Source organism: Gambusia affinis, linkage group LG05, assembly GCF_019740435.1.
Source record: "Gambusia affinis linkage group LG05, SWU_Gaff_1.0, whole genome shotgun sequence".
Classification (NCBI taxonomy): Eukaryota; Metazoa; Chordata; class Actinopteri; order Cyprinodontiformes; family Poeciliidae; genus Gambusia; species Gambusia affinis.
In genome coordinates this window covers 7,140,336-7,146,335 of record NC_057872.1, presented here as the reverse complement: position 1 = coordinate 7,146,335, position 6,000 = coordinate 7,140,336, and the positions used below count along the sequence as shown (strand labels likewise).

The 6,000-nt window shown below is 40.5% G+C and overlaps 1 long non-coding RNA gene across 1 annotated transcript in view; it reads right to left on the bottom strand.

Annotated features, from left to right (window-relative positions):
- Positions 1-2,057: 2,057 nt before the first annotated feature.
- The window catches only part of LOC122830694, a 68,640-nt gene continuing 64,697 nt past the window's right edge, over positions 2,058-6,000 (bottom strand). Inside the window, exon 4 of the long non-coding RNA XR_006370582.1 lies at positions 2,058-3,659. This is a non-coding gene — a long non-coding RNA (uncharacterized LOC122830694). The remainder of the gene's footprint in view (positions 3,660-6,000) is intronic.

Here is a 6,000-nt window from a genome sequence, read left to right as displayed (position 1 = left end):
CACCTGCGTGAACACACCGAAACTAAAGTTTCACTTACTTTTTCCACCATGTTTTGCAAGTAAGTTTGGTGGTACGGTTCTCACTGGAAAATATTATTCAAGTTGAGGTTGCGATTTTTATTTTGCAAATTCAGACTCTGACTCCCATGAATCATATTACCTTATTTACCGGTGAACGGAGGAAGGACTGCAGTCCACCACAAGAAACTACAAACTTTGGACACCTTTAGTATCACTGTCCTAATCCTACTAGACTATTTATACAGCCTGGTGTATTGTGATGAAATGCCACCTAAGCAGCCAGTCCAGCTGTGAAATTTCCTGCCTACAAATCGTTCCATAGTCAGCTTTTAGTAGTATCATAGGGAAGTGGAAAGGATTTGTCAGCTCAGACATGAAGTCACAGTCTTGGTGAGTCTTAGTGGATCCTGAGGCACAACTTGGCAGTGAAACAAACTCTTGTTGCTTCTGCCTGGCAAATATATTTTGGCCATTTCACGGATCTTGCTTTCTGAACTGGTGCGCTGTCGTGTTTGAACAGACAGGGACTGCGCGCCAGTACACAAACAAAGATCCACAAAGACTCAGGCGATAGATTTTGGTGTGAAAGAACCAGACGGTTTTTGACCTCAACCAAAAAGATCCTGATTTGGAATGAATTGGTGGAGACTGCAAGCTCTTGTGGATAATTGTTCAAAACAAACAAAATCACACTTCTAAAAATCATAGAAAGCCTTCAAGATGTGAAGTTGTTACAGCTGCAGATGGTTTGATATCATGCAAAACACTAAAGATTACGAGTTGAATGTCACTCAGTTTCATCTATCTGTGAATGATGACTGGCAAATATTTACAATACATGGAACGTCCTAAGCCAATATAACTTGGACATTGCAATGGCGTCTTGAAACCTGATGTTGGACATCTACAAGTGTCTTAATATTGTGTCAAAAATAAGTAAAACATTTTTTATTTTTTAAAAAAAGGCTTAGAACATGAGAGTTTAGCCAATTTCAAAAGACAATTAAATGAAAAAAAACTTTTTTTTTATTATATTCATAACACAGAACTGAAATTGGAAACGCGACTTAATTTCTCTTAAATGATTTCAACCTCGACTGGCTAACCTGGCAGCTCAGAGGTATAATACAGGTGGGACAACATTGACCTCAATTCATTTTTTCCCTACACAAATCACTCAGACACATGGAGAAGATGTCTAGATACTGCTTGGAAACTGTTTTAAAAGGGTTCCTCCATTTAGTTGGAAGTCAAAGTTGGCCACCATTTCCCATCTACAACTCAAAGCTTTCTGGGTAGTAAAATTGATTCTAAGTTTCCTTTGATGGGGAGAAACAAATCTATAAAGCAGATATTGCCGTTTCTTAAACTCACACATCCAGATGTTCCTGTTCTTGTTCAGATTTCAAGTAAATATTTATTCCCCGAGTTACAAAATCTTTCTGATGGAGCGAAGGTTAACAGTGTCATTAATTTGAAAAAGAAAAGGTTTTCTTAGACTCCTCTTCATGCAAAGATGAAGTCATGTAACGAGAGATAACCTAGACAAAGGCAGCGCTGACGGCTGTCCAGTGATGCAGAATAACAACTTGTCTGAGTGTAGAGGAGCTCCTAATAAAGAAGGTGTGAGGGTCTCTATCAGCACGGTGAACTGCTGACCCCAACAAGGGGAAGGAAGTACTCAGCCAGCTGCGTGCCATTTTTCATCCCTGGGACGGACCTTTAAAAGAGAGGCAGAAAGAGGCAACATGAGGGAGAGAGAGAAAGAGAGAGAGCTGTATAATGGGTCAGATGAGGGGAAAAAATACTCTTGGTCTTGTGAAGTGCAGTGAAGTGTCATATGGATGCCTCCTAAGTCGTGACCTCTGTGAATTTTAAAGACTGTTCATCTCAACTCGTTAATCAAAGGCTGATGCGTATCACGGTGACAGACCCCACACACACACACACACACACACACACACGCACACACACACCCAAGAGTGGCCTCAGCCAGGTACCATTTGTCTTTTTTTTCCCTTTAACACAATAGGCTCTTGGGAAGATGAAGACTCTTTAATTGCCATTCAGTTTCACTGAGGTGTAACAGAATGTATGTTTGATGCTTCCTCCTGAACATACACTCACATGCAAACGTATTTAACAGAACAAATGATACAAAGAGGCAGGTTTGACTGAAGCAAAACTGCTGAAGACATCTGCTCATATGTAAATGCTGGGAAGTAAGTTTAAAAAAAAAAACAAAAAAAACAAGCAAACATACAGCTCTGGAAAAAATTAAGACACCACTTAAAATGATCAGTTTCTCTGATTTTACTCTTCATATGTATATGTTTGGGTGAAGTGAATATTGTTCTTTGACAACACGTTTCTGATATTCCAAGCAAAAAGTTTGGATTTATTTTCAGAAAATGAGAAATGGTCAGCATAATAAAAGTGATGCTGTGCTCTCAGACCTCAAGTAATGCAAAGAAAACAAGTTCATCTTCGTTTAGAAACAACAATAATAATGTTTTAACTCAAGAAAAGTTCAGAAATCACTATTTGGTGGAATGACCAGGAGGTTTTCATCGGGGTTCAATACAGTGGTCTCTCTTTTCTTTTCTTTTCTTTTCTTCCAGAGCTTTATATACAGATTGAAATTTTTATGCTCCTCTAATTTGTAACACGCTTCCAGAAAACTGCAAAACTGCTGGAACACTGAGTCAAATCCAGGCTGAAACCTCCACCTGTTTAGAGTTTCCTTTTGATTAATAACTGAAACAATACTAAACACATTAGATGTACATCTGCTTGATGATTTTGATGGCATTTAGACAAAATACAATGTTTCTTGCTTGTTCCATAACTGGTTGCTGCATTATGTTTGTATGGCGCAATAAACTTTAAACTGACATGTTGCTGAATCCAAGCTTACAAATCAATACACAAATTCTTAAGCTTCCACTTTTTTAACACAACATTTCACGTGTTACAAGTGAAACCGTAAGGCTCACATTTCTTTTCTTCAGTTAGTATCTTGCTTACTTTTACAAGGATAAACTTGAGTCCTCGTTCTGCCATATTAATTGCAGTTCCAGTTGTTTTGAACCCTCTAATTATTGCTCTGACAGCACACAGCTAATGTCTGCCCTATTTCAAGGGCAGACGCTCTGTTGTCACTCATGTTTTGAATGCAAGCAAAGAGAAATGGGCCCTCATTGTTTCAGCCAAAGTCAAAGGTCACTATTAGAAAGTGTTGTGATGTCCTGGAAACAGTATAAATTCAAAGCATCTAACCCAGCTATATTTACGTTTTGCAAGACTTGAGTGTCTCACTGTTGATTGTGTAAAAAAATAGAAAAGAAAAGACTTTTTTTTTTAAAGAAAACATTTATTTTAAGTTTCTTTCTTTCTTTCTTTGAGGTTAATACAATTGTAAACCTGCTAGGAAAAGTTTTCCCTGTGCTACTCTTGTGTGTCGTGTTTGCAGTAGAGAAATTACAGCCGTCCTAAGTAGATTGCCTACCACATGAGGACGAAACAGAGCTCCTTAAAACACGCCTCCCATAAAAAAAAAAAAAAAAAGGACTCCACCAACGATGTGCTGTTGGCATGCAATTTCTTCTCCCCACGGACGTCCGATTTCCATCTTCCCCCTGTAACAAAAGACGGAGGTCGTTGTGGAATTCATATGGAAATTAAAATTGATTTTTTTTTTTTTTTTTTTTTATTATAGCAGCAAATAAAATATGCTTAGTCACAGGAAACGACAATTTCCGCTTTCACCCACGAGATGAGGCCGTGAGGTTTTTGAACGACAAAACCGTGCGGCGCTAAAATATGAGCACACTTCATAAACTCGCCCGCGGATAAAAGTCTCGTTTCGCGATCGCTCTCGCCTGCTCCGTTTGATCGGGAGCGAGGGGCAGGGAGGGAGCGAGAAAGAGGGAGAGAAAAGGAGAGAGGGAGGGAGGAAAAATGAGCCTGCCAGTGGTTAATTGAGCATACAGATTCCTAATGTGTCAGGCGGTGGCCTCGCAGATGAGGGATGGCACTTTTTTACGATGCATCTTCCTTTGTTTCCTCTTCAGGCCTAATGAAGTCGGTCCTCCAGTCGCCACCTGGGCCGGACGTTCAGGCACCACAGACACGCTGACCCCTCCACCCCCACCCCATCTCCTCCTCCCTGCCACCACTAACACACCCCACCTTCTCTTCATTCACAAAGTCTGATAGCGATTCAACATTTTCAACACTCCCCTGCCGCTTCCTCGGCCAGGCTGGAGATAAATACACACACACACGCCATGACACACGGCCCTGACCAGAGGCGTTGCTCAAACACTGTATTTATAGGAGTGTGTGTGCACATCGCAGGTTATTAGCTGGGAGATTGTGATAAACTCGCACTCTAGACTGATATTCATTATATAAACCGCAGACCTGTTTATTTTTACAGTCTCGAAACAGCAAGCATCCATTATCCAAGGTTTTTTTTTGTTTGTTTGTTTTTTGTTGTTTTATTTTTGGGAGGAGGGGTGGGGGTGCCGTCTTTTCATACATGCCTTTAGGTCACCCACTAATGAGCTTAACACTGAGGAAACGTGGAAGCGATTAGACGAGGTTTGGCTGTTTCAAAAACACACACGCACAAAAAAAAAAACAAAAAAAAAAAAAACAGGGCAATGATATTCCACCTTATGATCTTATATCGGCCCGAACAACAAAAAGAAAGGGAGACGAGTGATGGAGTCTGAGGAGTACCGACGTTCTCAAAGAGAATGACTTCACTTAGTTTAAACGAGCAAATGTGTTTTTGGGGGCTTTTTTTGTTAGGCGGGTTGCTGGCTCCCCATTTCCCTTCTTCTCCTCATTGTCTCTTTAGTAGGCCGGCCTCAAAAACTTCTTTAACACCCCTTTCCCTTTGCTGCAGCCACTCGGGCTAAGTAGTTTCTGGTCACCCAAACATGTTCAAGGTGCTCCGTGACCATATGTTTACTCGCTGGGGAGAAGAAGAGCGAGAAGGCTGGACTCTGTGACCTTCACCCAGGTTGAGCAATGAATACTCCAGGCTCCTCTCGCTTGGGTTCATGCCAGGCGAACACAGCAGACCGGCATCCCGGGCCCACAACAGGATCCCCAGCAAGAAAGTAATGACACCAATTGGTGGAAGCTGAGAGTGTGGGGGGAGAAAATGTTTCAACTGTTTAGCTTGCAGTGAGCCCAGATAATTAGCTAGCTAAAAGCGGCTTGCTCTAGAGGGTTACTTTAAAGGACGGAAAGACGAGGAATGATGGTACGCACAAGTAGCATGCTTGACTACATTATGGGTGTTGATATTTTTGTTAAAGGTGCGCTGGTTGTTTTGCATCTTTGGTCCTATTACCACCTTTTTCTGGCACAAAATGGTGCCATCTGTTATTGGACATGTCACACTGATTTTGCTTTTTGTTACAAACGGAGTGGCAGACCTTGAACCGATTATTAAATCATAAAAACGTTCAGCTGAATGGGGTGTTTAATTTGAGTAATCTCGCCCCAAGAGGGGATCAAAACAAAAATAAGTGGGAACAGGATGTAAAATAACATTTTTAAACCATAAAATACAATTGGATGAAATTAACTGTGAGACTTGCTCTATTTTTTTATGATCACTTAACTCCATAATTTATGAAAACACTTAACAGAAAATAAAGTACAATGTAATTGGACATGGGTACCAAATGGTTTGTGTAAAGCAAAATGGCAATATAAAGGTACAGAATGTGCTATGAATTGGATAAGCTAAACTAAAGCCGTACAATATTAGCTAGTTCTGTAATAATCCATGTTTCACAGTTTCAGCAGCAATTGGAAGACCTCTACACAGTTTAAAGGTCAAACAAGCTAACAATGCTACACATGCTAATCTTGGTTTGTGTGTAAATCATGGAATATCATGAAATCACACAATGAAAATCTCCCATTAGCTTCTGCCCAGATTGGATTCGCTCATTC